This window comes from Mesoplodon bidens (assembly GCF_964165515.1).
Source record: "Mesoplodon bidens genome assembly, chromosome: Y".
NCBI lineage: Eukaryota > Metazoa > Chordata > Mammalia > Artiodactyla > Ziphiidae > Mesoplodon > Mesoplodon bidens.
In genome coordinates, this window is record NC_138180.1 from 50,032,232 (window position 1) to 50,055,780 (window position 23,549).

Genomic DNA, 23,549 nt, shown 5'->3' on the forward strand with positions numbered 1-23,549 from the left:
GTGAATGGGATGAAAGGGGTTCGATTTACATCTTGAACGTGGAAATCCCTTCTCTTTCAGAGGCGATGAGCTGTGTGGTCCTCAGTCCTCCCCTTGAAAGAGGAAGCTGGGGGCTGATACCGGAGCCCGTCGTCCTCCAGGCCACTGAGGTTCGTTAGCATTTGTAAAAGGCTGTAGGGTTGCGTGCCCTGCCCACTTCTCCCCGCCCTGACGCTGGATGAAAACATCTGGCCCCCCAGATCCTGCTCGCGGGCCTTGCTTCTATCACCCCTTTGATCCCTGGACCCTTCATGGGCTTAAATGTCATTCGCACATTTCTGATGGCGGCGGAAGACTCCCACCCTCCTCAGCATCCCGTCACCCCTGCCTCCTCCTGGAGACTCTTAAATCTCATCAGGCATCTTGCTCTGCAGCCTAGGAGGGCGCCTTCTCACACGCACGTGCCTGTCAGGGTTTGCTCTTCTGGGTGGACACGGTTGGAAACCTTCCATGCTCACCAGACCATTCGTGTCCTCCCAACAGGAGAAGATCCCCAGAGTGGGCACACCACCCCGTTGTGATGTCTGGACACCAACAGGGTTTCCAGGGGCAGTGGGCTGCCACAGTTTTGAGGACCGAGGACCACGGGAGGCCCTTGGCCTTGGGGCAGATGTGTTCAGGGGCTTGAGATCGGTAGCTCCACCCAATGAAACTGCACCACTCTTGGAGTACTCCAGATGGCCTCTGGGAGAGACTGCCGCTTCCTGTAGTCCCTTGAGAGTTGAATTTGTGGGAAATCGCACATAAGAATTCTGTGCACAGCAGAGAAAGGTAAGAAGACGCATTACTTGTAAGGAATGTACAAGAGCACCATGGATGTGATACAGTTTGACAGCCCAGGGTTCCATTTTCATAATTCTATGTCTGTTGCATGTGGTACATATCCCAAACCTACAGCAGAGGGAGGCTGCAAGCCGTACATGCAGACCCCTCTCCTAGGTAAATTAGGCTTCCTTCACACCTGTAAAGCAAAGAACCGGTAAGACCACTGCGAAGGATTTGAATTCTGGGAAACATCCTGCTGTTGCTTACAATTGTATTATTCGCATATGAGATAAAGTAAGTTAGTTGCAGAGTTTGTTTCTTTTTTTTTTTTTTTTAAGAGCAAGACTGGTGTAAAAATCAATAAACAACTGCTGGATCAATAACTCTTTCTGAACGAGACCAGCTGACAGACCAGTATCTGCACGAGATCTTTTCTTAAATGTCAGGTGACCAGTTAATTTTCCTGAACTGGTTGTTAGTTTCAAGCTTCAGGAAAGCCCCCCTTTGGAGCCTCTTTGTGTACACGTGTGCACTGTAAGAGCTTTGCCCAAAATGCATGAAGCCCAGATTTCCCCGTGCTTTCCTAGCAGCCTGGGAAGTTTGGCTGTCTCTTGAAGTCTATTGAAGTTTGGCCATGGCCAGCTGGTTTTTCTAGAAAGCCTTGAGCAATTAAGTGAAGAGAGTCTGCTCTGCTAACGGGTGCCGAGCAAAAGATTAGATACAGAAAGGTCACTGGTGACCAAGAGGGGCGAACGCTTGCTCAATTTTTAATAGACACCATGCCTCCAAATCATCGCTACTTTCCACCACTGCGTAATTCCTGAGACATGAATTGAATAAAAGGATGATTTAAGCAGACGGAACAAGGGCACCAAAGAAAATACTCCTTTTGTTACTGGTGAGCATGGCTCCAAGATTATAGGACGACGGGGTCTCAAAACGACAGGAAGAAAAACTATGACCGAGTTATTTTTAGATTGGACCCAATTCCTAGGTATTTAGTGAGATGCCCAAATAATTTTTTAAATGTTTCTGCTCAGGCACCATTTCTGCTTTCCATAGGCATTTCTTTGGAAGCTGGAAGCTAAAAGAAATCTTACCGAATAACTTGATACATCCAGAATGAGCCTGGGGGCCGGTGGGGGGTGGTGGGGGGACTGAAAAGGAAATATTCTAACCTTTATGTTCAGTTACACAGCATTACTTCTGCCATTATCTTAACAGGCTAATCAGCCATGTTTAAAAATTAAAATTGTTAAAAATAAAAAAGGTTGATAAATATAGAGGGAATGCAGAGTTGGCCACATCGCGTATGGTTTAAGGATGAAGTAGGCTGCTCAGGGGCTCCCGAAATTAGGGCTGGTGGGTATAAGTAAAATGATGATATACGTTGCCATGTGCGGCACCCAGTACAGAGAGGTGTGTGGGTCTCGTCCAAAAAGTGAATGTTACGGAAAAGACAGCAGCAACAGCGACAAGAAAGTGAGGGGGAAAGAGTGGCGGTAAAAAGCCTCAGGAGAGGTGATAACCTGCAATATATAAACCTTTTCTATCAGATTAATTTGTATGGCATTCCCCAACCCTCTCTCAGAATCCATGGAGCAGGTGCGTCCGAGTTCACGCCTGGTGGACAAGGGCACAGGTGCACGGGGGATGCTCCCAATGGATGGACATGCAGGTATGGAAGCAGAGTAGGGAGAGAGGGGATGCCCTGTCTGCGGACCTCCAAGTGGGTCCCCGTGGCTCCGTACCACCTCTCATAAGTGGGAGGCCCAGGCTGACAACCGCTCTGTAATTCTCAGGAGACCGTGCCCTCGCTTTAGTTGCCCCAGCCTAACGTGGAAATCGCCATCCCATCCAAGGGAGGTACTTCTCGGACCCTGCAGCAGTAGCAAGACCTGAGAATACAGGCTTTACTGAAAAGCACGGCAGTGAAACAACATGAACACTCAGGGCACGCGTTGTGTGCCCTTGAGTTTTGGGTGGTCCTGTCTTAAGGAGCCTGTCATGCAGACCTAGAAACAGTGCTGTTTAGAGAAGTGTTTATACCAGGGGTGAGATTCATGGGTTCTGCGGATTGGGTATTATTATGGAATGGCCGCTGACAGCAGGAGAGATTCAGCGCCCTTAAATGGTTACCAGGAAGTGGGTCTTACCCATCACACCATGAATCAGTCCGTTGACAGGCACGTACGGTGTACCTTTCAGCTGCGGAAGGCTTTGCAGAGGGTGGGGCGTACAAGGAAGCAGACCCCAGGGACCCTGCCACGTAGGAACCTGCAAGGAGCACACACGGATGAGATGAAGACACACTAAAAGGCTCAAGGCTGATGCAGGTAAAAGTTCAAATCCTGTGTTGGGCGTTGCACACACAAGCCCTGTGAGCTCATTGTTTTTTAACAGCATTTATGAAGATTTGGACGGGGGACTGACCTCGTATGCTTTGAAGGGGGGCAGCTTTCGTTTCAGGATGGGACTTCTGTTTTTTTGCAGGATGGGCGAGCCTTGAGATTTCATAAGGTGAGGGAGAATATATAGGGGAGGTGATGCAGGGATGAAAAGTGGAGTGATGGGGCTGGAGGTGACGAAGCACGGGGCGTCTTTGGGGAAATGACAGTGACTTGGTTAGACAGAAGCCAGAGCTGGGTGTGCCCCAGGGCCTGAGAACCAGGAACATTGATGGTGTAACTCCCAGTGCAGGAGAAACGGACGTCCCAGCTCACACAGTCGGGAAGAGAGCAAAGTCAGCCTCCCTCTGCCTTTGGTTCCACGCAGACTCTCTAGGGATTGGGTGACGCCCACCCACACTAGGGTCAGGGCGTCTGCTGTACCTCATCCACTGATTCACGTGCTAACCTCTTCCAGAAACACCCGCACAGACACAGCCAGAGTTAATGTCTAACCAGCTGTCTGGGCACCCGTGGCCCCGTCAAGCTGACACATCAGATTCAGCATCCGAGCGTCCAGTCCCCATCTGGGTGGTTTGGACTGTGTCATCTGAGCTGAGCTGGGGCTGCACTTCGCAACACACCCTTCAGTGTAGGTTTTCAGATCTCCTTCACTTTATCCTACTCCAGCTTTAAGGATTTCCTATATACATCGCTGCATTTTATTCCTTCAACAGTTGTCTAGGCTTTAAACTAGGTGGTATTTTTAGTACCACCATCCCCTCTTTCTTACTTTCTCCTTTACAGATGAGCAAGCTCATATAGGGACACAGATGGTAATGGATAAACGGAATTTGGTCGTCTTATGCGGACCTCTTCCTATTACACGACGCTCATTATATCATAGGGTTCCTGTGAGCCCTGAGATTACATGTCTGCATTTACATTTCTTTTTTGTTTTTCATTGAAGTATAGTTGATTTACAGTGTTGTGTTAATTACTGCTGTAAAGCAAAGTGACTGAGTTATACACATATATATTCTTTTTCATATTCTTTTCCATTACAGTTTATCACAGGATATTGAATATAGTTTCCTGTGCTCTACAATAGGACCTTGTTGTTTATCCATTGTATATGGAATAGTTTGCATCTGCTAACCCCAAACTCCCAGTCCATCTCTATCCCTCCCCTACCCCCAACCCCCTTGGCAACCACCAGTCTGTTCTCTATGTCTGTGATTCTGTTTCTGTTTCATAGATATGTTCATTTGTGTCCTATTTTAGCTTCCACATATAAGTGATACCATAATGGTATTTGTCTTTCTCTCTCTGACTTACTTCACTTAGTATGATCATCTCTAGGTCCATCCATGTTGCTGCAAATGGCATTATTTCATTCTCTTTTTATGGCTGACTAAGATTCCATTGTATGTATGTACTACATCTTCTATATCCATTCATCTGTTGATGGACATTTAAGTTGCTTCCATGTTTTGGCTATTGTGAATAGTGCTGCTATGAATATAGGGGCCTATGGATCTTTCTGAAACATGGTTTTCTCCAGATATATGCCCAGGAGTGGGATTGCTGGATCATATGGTAGCTCTATTTTTAGTTTTTTAAGGAATCTCCATCCTGTTCTCCATAGTGGCTGCACCAACTTACATTCGCACCAACAGTGCAAGAGGCCTCCCTTTTCTCCACACCCTCTCCAGCATTTGTTATTTGTAGACTTTTTAATGATGGCCATTCTGACTGGTGTGAGGTGATACCTCATTGTGGTTTTGATCTGCATTTCTCTAATAATTAGTGATGTTGAGCGTCTTTTCATGTGTTTGTTGGCCATCTGTATGTCATCTTTGGAGAAATGTCTATTTAGGTCTTCTGCCCATATTTTGATTGGGTATAAAATGTAAGGCGGAGTTCTTCAAACTTCTTCTTAAAGTAAATAGTTTAGACATTCGACTTGGTGAACTAAGATGCAAAGTTGAGGAAATTAACACAGGTATATATACAACCATTGAAAATGTAACCATTTGGAAATGTTCAGGCCATTCTTAACTCAGCAACCCTTAAAACACACAGATACAGGCAGCTGGCTAGATTTGGCACCCTGGTTGTAGTTTGCTAAGACCTATTTTTAAAGTATCAAAAATGGTCTAAAATATCTCATTAGTAGTGATTTTCATTGTAATAATAGCATCCATCATCACAATCGCTGAAAGCCATGTGTTAAACCTTATGGAATCATTTCACATGCGTTACCTTGTGTGATGCAGCCGACTCCCCGCCCCCCAACTGTCATTCTAAGTGCTATCCTATTGGGAGCTTTGGGCTGGGAACCGATTTGGTTAAACTCAATGAGGGCAGAATCATCTTTTGTCCGAGATGTTCGTAAAAGGCCCATGATTTGTGGGGTCAGCTGCCACGTGCATGATGGCCAAGCAGTCCCGTGCACTGTCTTCTTGACCTTGCCCTTGACAAGACAGGATTTAGAGAAGAAGAACAAGCAATATATACAATACCACGTCATCCTCAGAAGGAGCTTCAAGGATAAAAGATGTGTAGCCAGGTCTCCAGTGTGAACTTTAGACTTTTCCTGATTTGCATCGATGACCCTCTACCGAGTAGCGGGTTTTAAAGATCGCCAAACAGGTGCAACTTATATCACAGACGCTTCTGTGCATTTTTTTTTGGAAGCCCCAAGCCAAGCACGCCCAAATGCTTCTTGCAGAAATCATCCTCATGTGTGAGGCAGTCGACATCGTCAAATGAAGTATTGAGTATCAAAGTAAAGAAAAAGTAGGTCAGGAAACAGTTGCCCTGCTGAACCTTAAAACTGATGTTATAGAGAAAAATAATGGACGAGATGTCCAGTGTCATCTCATCAAAGTGCCAGGAGACGGGAGATCAGTAAAGGTCATGGCGGAAGACGCATCACTGGTTTCTGGATGTTGAAGGTGGAGCACGTTTTAACCCCAAGGCCGGAAGATCCGGATCTCCAGCCTCTTCACCCACCTGCGATCTTCCTGTGGTTGTTAACCTGTTTTCCCCTCTATCCACACCCAGGAGTTTGAAATTGGGCTGGAAGAGCTCTAAGATTCTGGCCAGGTATAACCATCGCTACGATGCCTATCTTTTCTCCAGCTCTTGCTTTTAGAAATTAGCACACAAATGGCTCGATTTCCATTACCTGTTCTGTACTTCTTGAAATACCAGCACTGCAACTATTCCATAGAAAATATCTTGAAAAGACACGATCATTATGGGATGTGATGAAGGTGCTAACTATTGTTACAATGGCGACCATATTACAGTACAGAAATATATCAAAAGAACATGTTGTACACCTTAAGTGTACAGTGTTACAAGGCAATATATTTCAGTAAGGAAAACGCTCATAGAAAATATCTTAGCAAGGGTCTGCTTCTTTGTGTGTGACCCGTACAAACTTGGACCAACATAAACCATGAGGATGCTGGAATGACCAATGGAAATCACTTCTTCAGGCGATATCATTTCTTTTGCTCACCTACGCTATCTGTGTACAATGAGAGTGCCCTGATCAGTTTTAAAGGGGGTTAAAATATTTTAAATTGTGGTAAAATACGCATAACATAGAAGTTACCATTGTAACTATTTTGAAATGTACGGTTCGGTGGCATTAAGTACATTCCCACTGTTGTGCAAGCATCCCCACTATCCATCTCCAGAACTCTCATCTCACTCAACTGAAACTCTGGCCCCATGAAACACGACTTCCCCATTCCCCCTCCCCCAGGCCCTGGCACCCACCATTCTACTTTCTGCCTCTATGATTTTGACTGTTTTCGGCACCTCGTATAAATGGAATCATACCACTGTGTCCTTTTGTGACTGTCTTATTACTCAAGGTTAGCCAGGGGAATTTTGTAAAGCTTGTTTCACAAGACATAGAATTATAGAATACAATAACCCCAATTTAGAAACCTTTAGAACAAGCTTGGGTAGAATTTATTTTTCCAAAATCCAGTGATGGGTTCCTAGTTGAGCAAAGATGAACAGCCTAATTAAGATGCATGCATTCCTCCTTCAAATGGTGTCTACTTCCTGTAAAAAAAAAAAAAAAAAAAAAAGGTGGGGACAGATTTCATAGTGTAGTCTGGGGATTTAATTAGGAATTTTGTACTGAGAGGGAATGCTTTCCAATTAAAACTAGGGCACGGGGTAATAACAAATAAAAATGATATAAAAGTACTTTGGAAACATACCCTGATATATCTGTGTAATGTGATAATGGTGAACTTGGTGTTTATGGAGCAGTTGCTTCCAATAATAGCCAAATGTGCTCAGTCCAGAACAACAGCATAACATGCTTTTAATGTTGGTATCTTCTTAAATGGTTGTCCCATTTTTGTCCTTATGTAATAGGAAAAGCCTTATTAGGCATCCTATTTAAGAAAGATACGAAACAGCTAGCGTTTAGCGGCATCGTGAAGGAACAGTCTTTCCTGAATTTAAGACACAAAAAGAACCAATTATTTTAATTGGTTAATTTGAATACACAGATGCTTAATACTTCTAAAAATAAAATATACCATCAACAAAGAGAAGAGCCAAGAATCTGTGAAGACTATTCACCCCAAATGTTTATGATTACTATCAAGAATATATTATAATACACTCATATATATAAGAATATACGTATATTATATGTCTATCACATACAATTGACTTGAAGACCAAAGCAGGGAATAGAGGCTAGGGACATCCCATCATCCTAAAAACATCCCACTGAAAATCCATAATAATCTCAAACTTGCATTCTAATGCTGACGACAGCCTTCACATATCTAAAGCTTAAAATGACAGTAAATGAATATACATGTTTGTAAGAGTATATAAAAGTACACACACACACACAGATAACGACCAGTCAAAAAGAAGAGGAGGGGAAAAACCTCCATGGAAAATAGGAAATGCATAGCACTTAGAAGACAAGAACCTGAATGGCAGTAACATTCTATGTGCATTACTACGGACAGGGAAACTCAAGTTAAAACATGAATACGACTCCCTTAAGTTGGGCAAAAATTTAAGTCAGATAGTCTCAAGCACTGAGGAAATTGTGAAGCAGAAATGGATCTCCGTACTGTTACAGGGCGTGTGGATTGACCAAACCACTTTGGGAAGACTTCTCGAAGCATCAGTTGAGTTAAAGATGCACTCAGCTCTCCAGCCAGCTGCTACTCCACAGAAGCTCAGGCCATGTGCACAGAGTATGGACAAGAATGTTCACAGTAACTTGCTCGTGATAATGAAAAATTAGAAAGTACCCACGATGGAATAATTATAAGTAAAATAAATAAACTGTAGTTACAGGTATCAGTTTAATGAGTCTCAAGTTGAATGATGAATAAAAGAAGTGACCTTCAGCATGATACCATTTGCTTAAGTTTTAAAAATGAATAGATAGGTGGTAGATAGATAGATAGATGATGGATAGATGTAGGTAGGTATGTAGAGCGATATGAATAGATGAGAGATGAGATAGATGATTGAGATAGACGATAGATTAGATAGATGATAGGTGGATAGATATAGGGAAGGAGAGAAAGAAACAGGAAGAAAGAAAAGAGAAGGAAGGAAGGTGGTTGGATAGACATATACATGATGGATGGATAGATGTAGGTAGGTAGATCAGATAGAACTAGATGATAGATGAGATAGATGCTTGAGATAGATGATAGATAGATGGGTAGATATATGGAAGGGAGGAAGGAAGGAAAGAAGGAAGGAGAGATGGATAGATATAAATAGGTGATAGATTAGATAGATGATAGGTGGATAGATACATGGAAGGAAAGAAAGAAAGATGAATAGATAAACATTGATAGAAAGGTAGACACATATGTATTAGAATGATAACACAATTCAGGGATCCAGGACACTGTGAAAACCAAACTGAGTTTGCTGGGAAGAGAAGAAGGGAAATGAAATTGAGGGCAGGTCCACAGGGGACTTCAAAATACAGTACTTCTCTAACATGCTATTATGTTTTAAAAACCAACATAAAGAAGGCACGAGGGACTTCCCTGGTGGCACCGCGTTTAAGACTCCGTGCTCCCAATGCAGGGGGCCCGGGTTCGATCCCTGGTTAGGGAACTAGATCCCATATGCGTGCCACAACTAAGAGTTCGCATGTCACAACTAAGGAGCCCGCCAGCTGCAACTAAGGAGCCCACGTGCCGCAACCAAGGAGCTGGTGAGCCACAACTAAGGAGCCTGGCTGCCATCACTAAGACCCGGTGCAACCAAATAAATAAATAAGTAACTAAAGCATGAAGGAGTTATGGCAAAACTGATCACACCTTTCTTTCCTCCACCCCCTTCAGAACTCTTTTCATCCCCCTCCCCGCACATACAAGGCTGCATTCCAAAAATATCAAACAGCTCAAGTTATCTTTTCAAAACCATATTTTTAGGACAGGAGGAAAATTGCACGCATTATTTTCCTCGTGTGACATAGTTTCTCCTAAGTTTCAACTGCAATGAGAAATATCCAATTAATAATTCCCTATTTTCCTCTTTCATTCATTTCATGTTTTTTTTCTGTTTAAATGTCGTTTTTATATATCAGCAAACACTCTATCAAGCGATAAATAGTAGAGATCTTCCCATTTGAAAATACGAAGTTTTTTTTTAAGGACTAAGGCCCCAGGGAATCTTGGACATATGTTCAAACACGTGGGCATATGCTCATGTACTTAGATAAAGAGATTCAGTCATGGCAGTTGAGTTGCACTGATTTCATTCCTAGCATCAGTTACAGGAGTGTAAGTATCCATTAGCCGTGAATTTAACAAGCCTACATCCTTGTCCATGGTATCTTTCTATTCTTACTAAGTCACTTTCTTTCCTGTGATCAGATGTTCTAGTCTGGACTTTCTCTTCCTTTCCCTGAGTGGAGTAATTTTTTTTTTTTTTTTGGCGGTACGCGGGCCTCTCACTGCTGTGGCCTCTCCCGTTGCGGAGCACAGGCTCCGGACCCGCAGGCTCAGCGGCCATGGCTCACGGGCCCAGCCGCTCCGTGGCGTGTGGGGTCTTCCTGGGCTGGGGCATGAACCCGTGTCCCCTGCATCGGCAGGCGGACTCTCAACCACTGCGCCACCAGGGAAGCCCAGAGTAGAGTAATCTTGACAGTGGAGTGATGAACATATCTAATGCTTCATACAGTGTAAAGGAGTATAAAATTGGATGTTTCGGGGAGTATGTGTGGGAAGACAACACAAGATGGCCTGTGACAAGGAGCCTAGAAATGGTGCTGGCTCATACGGGCCCTTGTCAGGTCATTATTGTTTGAAAACGAAGAACACAAGAGGCTTGTTAACTGCGTGTACCATTTAGATACATACAACACACATGTACACATATGTCTAGATATATGTCTCTTCTTTGCCTCTTTTTATATACATACATTTATTATATACTTTATATTATTTTATATTTCATATATATTAAATATATATATATTATATTGTATATTAACAAATTGATCATTAATTATATTGTAATTATATATTATGTTACATATAATGTATAATTATAATATATAACGTACTATATAATGTATAATTACATATAATGTATAATTATAAATATAATTTATAAGGTATAATTACATATAATATCATGTATAATTATCTATGTATATAGAATATAGTACACAATAATGCATATATAATAATTAGTATATTGATTAATAATATTTTTGCACAGAATTTAGAGTGTTTCACATCAGGTAGCGTTCTAAGTATGCTACATTTGCTAACTTCACAGTTCAAGCTTTACAACAGCCATGAGCAGAAGTTACTCTTAACACCCATTTTTACAGTGAGCACCGATGCCCAGAGAGGCATCGGTACCAAGCAAGAAGTGCTGAACGCAAGCAGTGCTTTGATTCTAGGCAGTGTGGTCCAGAGATCCTCCCCCAGCCAGCGTGTGCTGTCAGAAGTCATCATTGATTTCCACTTCTCCCCAAGAGCCAGCTGGTGCCTCAAGAGGATCACAGATATCCACAGAAATCCGCCATGTTGAATTTAGCATGCAAGATTCATCCTCACCCTGTAAATTCAACATCCATTCTTGCTCTTATATGTACGGAAGCAAATCTCTGTATAATAGTTGCACATGCACCTCAGAGCCAAAAGAGGATGACAGAAGATGCTCTGTAGATCTTGTTTCTCTTGCTAGGGATGCAGATGTTGCCAAGGAAAAACGTTAGATGCCTCTAAGTTAATCGCCAAAGAGTCACCAATAGCCTTGGATCTGTTTAAGTAGCTCCTGGACGGAACGTTCTTGATGTATTGAATATTTTAAGCCCCATCGTTAGCATCCTCATCCATAGCTACATTCGTCATCATTGGCCAAGTAACGGGGAATGTTTTGCTAGCTACCAAAGTGCTGTGTCCTCATTTCAGAACGTCTTGTGCTCTTAATGTATTTCTTAATGATGCTTCCAAGTTGTGATGGGGGAACAGGGGCTTTGGCAGTCAGAAAGCCCATGTCTCATTGCAGCCTCTTCTTTGGGTGGAGACGTCTGCACCCTTCTTAAAACGGACACCGAGGGCTTCCCCAGTGGCGCAGTGGTTGAGAGTCCGCCTGCCGATGCAGGGGACACAGGTTCGTGCCCCAGTCCGGGAGGATCCCACGTGCCGCGGAGCGGCTGGGCCCGTGAGCCATGGCCGCTGAGCCTGCGTGTCCGGAGCCTGTGCTCCACAACGGGAGAGGCCGCAACAGTGAGAGGCCCGCGTACCGCAAAAAGCAAAAACAAAAACAGACACTGATACGTAAAGCTCAAATGACCAAGACTTCGCTTCGTTTACTGAAACCAAATGAAACATCAGTATCCCTTTTTAGGATAATAATTGCACTCACAGTCACCTCTGAATTTTGTATGAGCAATCACAAAATGGGAAAACAAGAAGATCCTGTTGACACGTTCAGATGTTGAGATTCTGACCAAGGAGCTTCACTAGACAAGAAAGAATTTGTTGCAACTTGAAAGCTGACCCCACTTATCTTAAATGGGTGTTGGTCATCCAGGTGAACTGGAATGGCAACACGCGTGTAAAGAATCATTGGAAATAGCTGGAGTCTTTGGTTGGGTTCCCTAGAAGAAGAATCTGAGACAGGAATTTGAGTGCCATTGATTCACTGAGGGAAAAACCAGCAAGCAAGGTGCAGAGAAATGAGAAAGGACCAGCCCCTGGTAAAATAGAGCCTTGGTCTGATATCATGGTGGCAGGGCCCCTGGAGCACAGACTGCACCATCCAGCTTTGAAGCAAGAAGGACCACCATTTGTAGCCCCCATGTCAGGAGGCATTTGGCTGTGGGGTCTTCAGGGTGGGTAGGTAGGGGGTAACTTTCCAGGCGGGGCAACTTATTCTCCACCAAGGGCAGCTCTCTACAGAGGAGAGCGGCTGTGACCTGTTAATAGCACCCGTTCCAGCGGCTGGAAGAGATCTCCATCTGCCCTGTAAAGATCTGGGCAAGGGGTCAAAACACCATCTATCCCCCTACTAACTCCTGCCAAGTAGAAATCTCTTTAAACGTTCATTTAAAATAATACTTCTCACGCTGTGATTCCTAATACTTACCACTCGGAAATTCTCCTGTGTTAAATTCAGATTAGGTGATGGCTTATGCTGGCCATCATTGTATATATTTAAGGTCATAATTTCTGAATCTTTCACTTATATCCCAACTGGAAGGTAAGGATTTGTTTAAAAACGTTTTTTTTTCTTTTTAAAGATTTATTGGTACAGTTTCAAACCCTGGGGTTCCTTTTGTACACGTATTTTCCAGGCTTATAAGTCCTCATACTTAGCTGGAGTTGACGCTTAGAATAATGATTTCTCAATGAGAAGCTGAACTGGATTTATTAGCAGGTTTTAGAAATCAAGGGCAAAATATATAGTTTAAACTTCTAAAGCACAGATTTATGTATCCTTGCAATAAATCATGAGAATGAATATCCATAGAGTCCTATTTTTTTCACCAATCTGGTCAACTGCTGGGTAGACATGTCTTGTCTTTTAATCCATTTCATATTCATAATTAGAACTCATTATTTCAGTAAAAATCTGTTGATTTATGGTTATCCTAAACGCGTGCATTTGGAGGAGTTTGGAAGCCTGCCCGCATATTAACAGTTACAGAGGAGAACTAATGCAATCACCATGAGAATGCATGACAAATGTACAATAATAATACTGGATCCCAGACGTAAAGGACACGGCAGAATTTAAAACAGCCCCGCTTCCATTCTCAAAAAGGCACCACTTAATAATTATTATTACGAGGGGGTCATTCAGCTTTATCACTGTATAATGTTCTATAATGGACTTAACACTTTTATGCCTACGTCTTTATTTCATTCTGACACTAGGAAAGAGGTAGGGTGCCTATAATTCTTTTTACAGTCAAGTTGATGAAACCAAGGCTCTGATGCTCAAGGCATTACCCAAAGCCACAGAGATAGTTTGGAGATCGTCTCCTTGCCCCAGGTCCTGGCCTCCAGCCTTCCTCAGGCTCCCACCCCAACATGTTTTAGGGTGGACGTGAATGGTCACTGTACGAGGGAAACTCTCTCTAGGGCAACTGTGATCTCTCCTTCAAAGTCCCCATACACAGAGAATCCTATTGCAGATAAAAACTCTGAAATTTCACTCCTTTGTGCTGAATACCTTCCTCCATCATCCCGGGAGGGAATAGTGTGTAAACAGGTCACCGTTCACACAAAACCCTTTTACAGTTGGTCCTACGAGTCATCCCTCTCAGCCAGGATTCATTTATTAGGGTTGACAGACCAACAGGGATGCCCGGGGAGGAATCACATGAGCCTGGCAACTGGGGAGCTGGTTCGATAGCTGTCACACAGTCCACCAAGAAGAAATATGGATTTAACTTTCCAGAAGGGATTAAAGACTTTGTTAATATTGTGAAACATTAAGGGAACGTTTTAAAATTTTAATCGATGGTTAATGCCATTATGGGAAGGCCGCACACGAGGGGACTGTCAGAGAATGGTGTTCGATATCCTCTGTAAACGACTAACCGTTTAAAGGAGAGAAATGAGGAGGAAAGGAATTGGAATTCGGGAGTGTCTGGGTTAACAGGAATTTGAATAAGGTGACTATATAATTTCACCATTCCACTAGGTCTCTTGAGAGGAATGGGGACACAAAAACAAAAGCATAAATTTATAAACTTTATGATTAATTGTTTAAAAAATTATTGACTGAGAAATAAATTTTATTGAATTGATGGAGCTATATATTAGTTCTCTTAAAAAGGATTTCTGCCCACACACATATCATTAAAAATATTTCTTAACAGAGAGTAATCCTAAGGGTCCTCATCACAAGAAAAACAATTATATATATATGTGTGTGTATATATATATATATATATATACATATATGTATATATATGTTTCTTGCATTTTAGTTCTCATTAAAATGGTGGATTAGCCTGCTTGGGTTGCCATAATAAAGTACCACAAACTGGGTGGCTTAAAAAAATAGAAATTTATTTTCTCACGGTCTGGAGGTTGAATGTCTAAGATCAACGTGTCAGCAGGGCTGTTTCCTCCTGAGGCCTCTCTCCTGGGCATGTAGACAGCCCTCTCCTCCCTGTGTCCTCACGTGATCATCGCTCCTTGTGTATCTGTGTCCTAATCTCCTCTTATAAGGACACTAGTCCTGTGGGATCAGGGCCCACCCTAATGACTTCACTTAACCTTAGTGACTCTCTCTCCAAATACAGTTATATTGGGTGCTAGGGTGTCAACACATGAATTTTGAGGGCATACAATTCAGCCTGTAACACATGGGAACAGTACGTAGTAACCCCCACTGAATACAGCTACAAAATCTGGACAGGTAGCTGAAGTCCCTAACCGTGAAATGGACAGTACTTATCTATCAGAATGGCCAAACGCAAATAAGTAACCGTGGATTTATACTATAGCATTAATGGCGAAACTACCATCACAGGCATTCACGGAATATTTATATGCACTAAGACAGTACTACTGAGCCTTACTTTCTCCAGCACACATTTGCCATATTCCCAATAATGTCCTGTTGCTACCCTAAACCTTGCCCCGATGGCTTCACGTATAGTCTGGGTCCTGGCAGCGGCCGTGGCTCAACTGGTATACCAAATAGCCAGTACTACTGGACACCATCATCGGAGACCAGAAGGAGTCCACAGCACCAGCTTCTGCCCCAACACAAGTTGCATTATTAGCCAGCACCCTGCATACTGTCCTTCAAAGGAGATGCTCATGACCGTGCCCCTGCAAAGGGTTGGGGGAAGAGGTTCTGCAGCTTTTGCCCTTCAAGTGTAACTGTAGGTTTAAGCGATGACTCTGCAGACCACCTCTGTATTGCACGTAGAACCAGCAAAAAAATCACGGCAGAATCTGGGAACTTTAGAGTGGTGTTCCACCCCATCTGTCCTAGCTCATTTTAATGCAGCTGTGGGCAGTGTTTGGCATCGTTTATTGGAAATAAGAACTCTGTGATAGAGACTTCCGCGGTGGTCCGGCGGTGAAGACTCCGTGCTTCCACTACAGGGAGTGCGGGTTCAGGCCCTGTTCAGGAAACCCAAGATCCCGCATGCTGCAGTGCGGCCAAAAAAAAAAAAAAAACAAAAACAAAGTCTGTGATGGATGCTAAGTTGAGAAGGATGCTGAGCCAACAGTCAGAATCATGCAAGTTTTGAACTTGCCAAGAGTGTCCTGTGCAAACCAAAAAGAATGGTTACCAGATGGAAAAGGGATTGGAAAAAGTAGACTATCGTGGAATACCCGAGATCAATGGTTCTTAACTTTGGGGGGAATAGATGTTAATTATGATTTGAGAATTTGCTGAAAGTTACTGAGAGCTCCCCAAGAAGAATGCACCTGCACTCAACGTTTTGCCTAGAATTGCAGAGTTCAGGCCATCCCGAATTCTATCCATGGATTCCTTAGGACAGTAACTCTTCAAAGATGGCTATGGCATTTTGTTGTTACTAGTGTTATTATGATAATTTTGTGTCACTACTGTCATTTAGCAGGCGGCAGCCAGGAATGATTAAACAGTTCCGCAGTGTCCATAACGTTGAAACAGAACGTAATTTTAAAAAAGCAAAAAAAGAATTGTACCATTTCCCACGCAACTTTGAAATATCCCTCTAAGTATCTGTTTACATAAAAAAGCTCTCCATAATTATCTGAACCTAGAACCTAACTGCATTTTATATCTAAACTCAAGGCGTATTTTTTTTTTTTTTTTTTTTTTTTGCACAGTTACAATAGGCACTGAATTTTCCAAGAGCACATCTGCCAAGTAATTAGAGGGAAAATTGCAGTTTATTTGTTTGGAAACTTACCAAGAGTTGTTAACAATTTTAGAAGAATTCCAACACTGCTCGTGGTATTTGAGTCACTGGCACAAGCAGTTTAACCCCCAAAGCTTTGGACCACTTCATTATGTCATATGGTGAAAATACATACTATATGATCACATATTACTTTCCATTTATTTCTTTTTTATACTGTAATTAGGGAATTTACTGTTATTATTATTATTAAATAATAAGTTATAGCATAATGAGTAAGAGTGGTGGTTTCATATTTCATCATTTATAACCTTTGCGGTCTTGGGCAATTCCTTTACCTTTGAGCCTCAGTTTCCTCATCTATAGAATGATGATAAAAAATGACTTACCTCTTAGAGCTTTTGAGAATTCAGTGAGTTACTATTTTGTGTGTAAAGCATTTGTGCCTGACACCTAGTAAACACTATATAAAGTTAGCCATCAATATCGTTATTATGAGTTATTAATATGAATCAATATATCAATGTGAGAATAAGAGGTGTATTTCAAATATTTGTTATGTAACAATATGCAAGCAATATATAAAATACTGTATATACATGGGAGATTTTTGTCTCTTAAGGTTTAGAACAACTGTTCTCAAAATTTAGGTAGACCCATGTTGAGAGGCTTTAGGAAAATTGCCTTGTAGTGAGAGATTTAATTTTTTTTTAAGTCCTAACTTTAACAAGACAGGCATACTTTACTCCTCTTTCATGAAATTTGTTTTGTTCTTGACGTCATTGAAATGTTCCTCCAACCTAGAACATTCTTCTTTTCTTTGACTCGGTACGTGAGTCCATTTCCTTCACATTTACTAAGCGTTGATGGAAAGGGTTGTCCTTACCAGAGATGTCTTTTGCCTTCAATATTGAAAAACAGTTTTGCTCCAACAAAAGAAACTTCCTGGAGTCCCCTGCAGACAATGGCCATGCCACTTTCCTTCACGGGGCTGTTCATGATGTCTGTGGTTACCATGTCTGCTTGCCTCACATGCCACTGGGATTGCAACCTCGCCCATCAACAGTGTGTTAAAATCAATCATTTTCTTCCTCTGTGTTCTCCTAGGGTCCCCAATGCACCCAACCTACTAAAACGGTGATATTTCAGCATCTTGGTGTTGCACAGTCTGTCTTGCTGAGAAGCAGATATGATCTTTGATTTCTGCTGGTAAAAGTTGGCAACCTTTCGACCAAAGAGATTCTGAGAAATGGCATGGATTAAATAACTTCTTGTTATAAAAGTCAAATCATGCATTATTTTCTTGGCTCTGTTTTAGGGAATAGAACCAGGGAATTTTGTTAGTTATGTATAGTCACCTTCCCGGAGGAATATAGATTGCTTCCATTTTTTTTCTTATTCTTTGGTTCTCATCAGGTTAACTAATTCCTGTTTGCCCTCCATCAACCCAAATGAGTCTTCTTTAGAATCCATAAGTTTCAATATAGGATGTGGATACTGTTCTGTGTTTCATGATCCTTGAAGTGTGTAGGTCCACTGTCTTTCAATATCAGGGAAGAGTGAACTCTAATTACTCATCAGAAAAAAAAATTCCACAGTGTCTCCTGCCCAAGTTCTCATCAAGCCCATTCTGAAGACTTAACTTAATGAGGATTAATTGAAGGAGAAGTAGCCCACCTACCTTCTAGATTTCTGAAACATCAAGGATTTGCTGTTCTCCGTTTATTTGGACAACATTTTCTTGAATGGCACCAAATGGCGGTGAAGTTTAGCTTGGATACTGTGTCATCTGCTTCTGTTTAGGATACAGCACATGGAGACATGGTGCATCTGCTGGATGAGCTCACGGTCTTGGAGAGAAGAATGGACCTAAAGGTCTGGGAGCATGGAGAATGCTTTACCTCCCCCGCCCACCGTGCTGCATGTTAAGTGATGGATCTACTATGAACTCAGTGGTGCCCAACCCTAGCAGGCAGTATCCTAACTAATTGAAGAAATGCCGTGTTCTCCATTCTCAGAAAAAGAGGTAATTAAACATTAGTTTACAACTACTTTACATAGACCATTCTTAAAGCATGCCTCATGTGGCTCTTCTGTTAAGTACAATGAACATTTGGATAGGCACTTTGTGATGAGTGGATCATTTTAAAAAATCTCTGTTACAATTAAAACTAATTGGGAACATGAGGTAAATGCCCATAAAACAACGAACAGTAAAAGTCTTGGTATTTACCTGTTCCTTCGGAGCAATTACAAGAAATGCTTCAGGGTATTATTGGGGTCAGAGCTCCCTTGATTAGTAAAAAGCCTCGTAAACAAGGATGGACCTGCAGAGTGATTTGGATTTACCTCCGAAATAAAGAAGAAGAGAAGTTGTTTCACAGAAGAAAAGGATAAGATGACCAACAGCACTGAGAATGAGAAGGGAATGCTTTGAGGGTCCTCACTTAAATCAGCCTGATGCAAAAAGAGCCCAGTCATGGGGAAGCGGTCCACATGAGTTTGTCCAAGTAGAGCCGTCAAAGCTGAAATAGACCTAGAAATCTCAAAATTTGGTTCTATAATCGGACAGTGGAAGAGCATAGTAAGGTTTGGAGCAGGGTATTGGCGTGTAAATAAAACACTTCAATAAAATTAAGCTCAGAGGTCATTGCCAGTAGACAGAAATAAGAAAAAGTCTGTAGTCAATGAACTTCATTGGGAGGCTGCTGGCGTCCTTCTCTCAAGAAGCTGAGGAGGAGAAGTAAAGGCAGGACGCACGGACAAGAAAAGTGTAGGATTTTTGTTTCTACCAATATGGCAGACTGTTTTTACCAAAGCAACATTCCCACTGGAGAATACATAAAAATTCTGGGTAAGGCGTGGCAAACATTCTTTAAAACACACAGCAGCCGCATAGCACAGGGAGATCAGCTCAGTGGTTTGTGACCACCTAGAGGGGTGGGATAGGGAGGGTGGGAGGGAGGGAGACGCAAGAGGGAAGAGATACGGGGACATATGTATATGTATAACTGATTCACTTTGTTATAAAGCAGAAACTAACACACCATTGTAAAGCAATTATACTCCAATAAAAATGATTTAAAAAAACACACACAGCAGATTATAAGAAAGTGGAAGTAATTAATTGCCAGGGGGAGAAATGTAACAGGACAGGGAATAAGAGTATTCAGAGAACTCAAAACTTCTTTGAGGGGATTAGAGATTTCCACTTGTAACAAAGGGAGTACACAAGACCTTGATCTTACACCAAGGATGGAGTAGAAATTGAGATCCCTTTTTGCAGCCAGGAACTCAGAAGGCTCTTTTGCCAGTCAAACATTGCACTAGAAAAGAAAAACCCACCTGCTAAAACAAGGACATAAGAAGAAAATATACACAGGGGACTTCTCTGGTGGTGCAGTGGTTAAGATTCTGTGCTCCCAATGCAGGGGGCCTGGGTTCGATACCTGATTAGGGAACTAGATCCCACATGCATGCTGCAGCTAAGAGTTTGCATGCCACAACTAAGGAGCCCGCATGCTGCAGCTAAGGAGCCCTCGAGCCGCAACTAAGGAGGCCACCTGCCACAACTAAGACCCGGCACAACCAAATAAATAAATAATAAAAAAATAAATATTTTTAAAAAAAGAAGAAGAAGAAAATGTACTCTTCTGATCTGAAATCCAGGTTGGAAAAATGTTTCCTCCAAGACTTTGTAACTATAGAACTGTTGTTGCAGAGTTTGGGAAGTTAGACCTTACATTTCTTGCACGATTTAAGAAGACCCAAGACAATAATAACATGATTACCTTAAAATGCCCTAGTGTTGTGAGGACACAGGGTGCCTGGCACCTGGAAAGTGACTCTTCCTTAGATGGATGTATGCTCAAAATGAGCAGAAGGCTTCTCAGAGGTAAAGCACACGTTAACATAAGTATACAAACCCAAATTACAAAACGCACAAGGGGACCAGCTACTAGGAACAAGAGTTAGCTGTAGAAGCAAACAGCGGGTGAGATCTCTTAAGAAATTAATATTTGCACCACGCCCATCGTCCTGTCCCCAGTAAACTATATCAATTTCCTTCATCCTACTCCCAATAAAATTTTTGTTTTATACAAATTATAGTAACTTCCTTTGCCCTGTACCTAAAAAATATTTATACCATCTTCCATCACACTAGTCCCAATAAACTCTTTGTACCAACGTCCATCATCCTGTCCCCAATAAACTCTTTCTCCTGGGGATGATTCCATGACTGGGGCGGCTGTACCTTCTGAAACCACATCCTCACCTACAGCCTCATTGCATCCATTAGCTGCCTACCTTGGTCCAGCCATACTTGCTTGGACTACCAAGGTTGGCCGAGTCCTGAGATGAGCTGTTGACCAACCTACTGCCAAGAAGCCAGGCAAAGCCACAGCCCTGGTCCAGTGATGGGGACAGAGGGGTCTCCAGTCTTTGAAGGGAAATGAACACCTTGGATGAGAGCCTAGCACACAGGGTACTGGTTCAGACCAACTTCACACAAGTCATCGGGTGCTCCATCTTGGACAGTTGTGTAAAGGCTCTTGCTTAGATGAAGCAAACATCCTACGTAATGTGTCTGTAGATAGACATAAATCATCACTCTTTTTCTGCGTTCCTTGTGATTCATCCTGTCTGATTTTATCATGGTCCTTCTATGCCTACTTATACTCTCCATCTGTTATAGACCCTTCCAGAAATGAGTTCCACATCCTTCCTGCCTGGTGTGTAAACAGTGAGTCCTTTTGGCATAAAACTATCACCTTTCAACTTTCAGGAATATGTCCTGGTTCTGGAATTCTGGAGTACATGAACAAGAAAATATGTGTCTCCAATGCCACGATTTTATAATAGTCAGTCATGACGTATTGCTTCCTTAAACTTTCCAGAACGATCAACATTTACCCTGTAGCTCCCTAATGACCATTGTTTTTTCAATTTTATTCTGAATTGGTAGAAGAAAATCAATCTTCTGTTACCCTGTCACCTTTCCCAGGGAAAAATTGATGCAAAGGCACCTTGAATATTCTTGAGATTGTTGATTTCGGATCTTGAGTGTTGCAGACATAAATTTTGGCTTGTGATTCTCTAATGTCAGAGGGCCTTGAAATCATATTGTTTTTGTGGTTTGGAATGCATCTTAGATTTGGGACTACTATCAGGTATGTTTCAGGTTGGCTTTTAAGTGCTCATGGAGTTTTTGGAAGTTTATCTCTTGCAAAACTTTCTGAAGATAGTCAGAGGCAATGCATAGCCTAGCTTTGTTGGTCTTTAAGGGTAATGAAACCTGTTTTCGGTGAAAGAAATGCAAAGTACAATCCCAGGAGAGGTAAAGCCATGGATGTTGATGTGCAGGGTAAAATGATTTTTAGCAGAGTAGGACTGGACAGATTAAAAAGTTTAAAAACTAGCAGGTAAAATCCTGCTAAGTATATAAAAATTCTTTATGTTAGATGAAAAAATATGGTGCAAATTAATGTATGTAGAAAAGTAACTTTTGTGTTGGAAAGGCATTAAAAGGATTATATATTCCTCTTTTATTTGCATAAAGGAAACACTGGATGGGTGCATAAAAATCTTACCTGGAGAAAACAAAAGTATGAGCATGAAATATGAAAAGAAACATTCATGAGTTTTGAATTATCTGGATGTCTCACTCATTTTAACATTAAGTGAAATTTAAAATTTAAAAAGTGGTATGTAAAAGTGATTTTTTTAAAAAGAGGTGGGTTAAGTTATTAATTCCTAGAATTCTAGTGGAAATCCATTACTCGGACATAATTCTGACCACCATGGAAGAATTGATTTAAAACAGTTCACATTTTGGAGTTAGGTACAATTCAGACACTTTGCAGGGTCGCTCATACTCACACAAGGGGGAACTTTGAGCGTTTCCACTTGATTTCAGGCAAACGATCAGTTGATATACTGTGTTTTTGTAGCTTGAGATTCTCCACAGAAAAATTACTCAGGCAGAATAGATATTCTTGGAAATGAAATTTTGCACCTAAAATCCCAATCCTTGAGGCTGCAGATTAGGAGGTTTCTGACTTTGGAATATTCAAAGACTATGTCCACATTCCCTGACAAGCCCTCAAGTGAAGAACGACAGACAGGCATGGACTGTAAGTTGGGTGTCAGGACAGCTCAGTTTCAGAATAAGTTGGCACTTACATAAATGCTGAGTACAACAGAAAATGTTCATAATTTTATAGTTCCAACAGAGTATTTTGATAGAATTGTATAGTTCTACCGATAACACAACCTACTGCTTGCTGTACAAGACATGGTCTTCATTGCAGGTGAAGAGAACAAAGCTTAGTCGGTCTGCAACTTCTCTTCAATGGGACTGATTATTAGGCTGGACAGGATAATACAAGCCTGGTTAGATAGGAGTGGAAGTCGGGGAGCTCCTGAAAGTGGCCTGCCCAACATTCATTGTCCTTTCTCTCAGACCGAGTGGTCCTCTTGCTTTGTTCTGAGTGGTAATGTCTCCCAGTAGAAGAGGACTGCGTGGTGTATCTTCCCTTGAAGCTAAGTGATATCATTGCTTTGGCTTCCACAAGGGTGCCTTGACCTGAAATGGATTTAGCTGACTTCTCCCTTTTATTCTCTCCTTTTCCCTTCTTCCTGCCTGCGATGGAGACATGGCTGGAGCTACAGCTGACATGTTGTGACCATCAAGGAAAGAGAGACCAAGAGAATGGCAACACATGTAACTTTGACATTCCAGGACCCCTGAGCCAAAGTAGATGCGTGTCTTCCTCCAGAATTCTGGTTAAATGGCAACAGAAACAGTTCATTTAATAATCCCATGAACAAGAGCTAACTTTTCTTCAGTGTCTGCTCTGTGTCAGGTCTTTCTCTAGAACCTTCTCCTGTACTTATATTTAATCCTTACAACATCTTTATGAAGTAGATACTGTAATTATGCCATTTGACAGATGAGGAAATGCAGTGTTAGCCCACATTAACAC

General features: G+C 41.9%; 1 protein-coding gene across 1 annotated transcript in view; it reads left to right on the forward strand.

The window, feature by feature from the left end:
• Positions 1-711: 711 nt before the first annotated feature.
• Positions 712-23,549, forward strand: part of LOC308609616 (neuroligin-4, X-linked) — a 450,486-nt gene continuing 427,648 nt past the window's right edge. The window contains exons 1-2 of the mRNA XM_081223341.1: positions 712-810; positions 3,013-3,140. The gene's annotated coding sequence lies outside the window, so the exon portion shown is untranslated. The remainder of the gene's footprint in view (positions 811-3,012; positions 3,141-23,549) is intronic.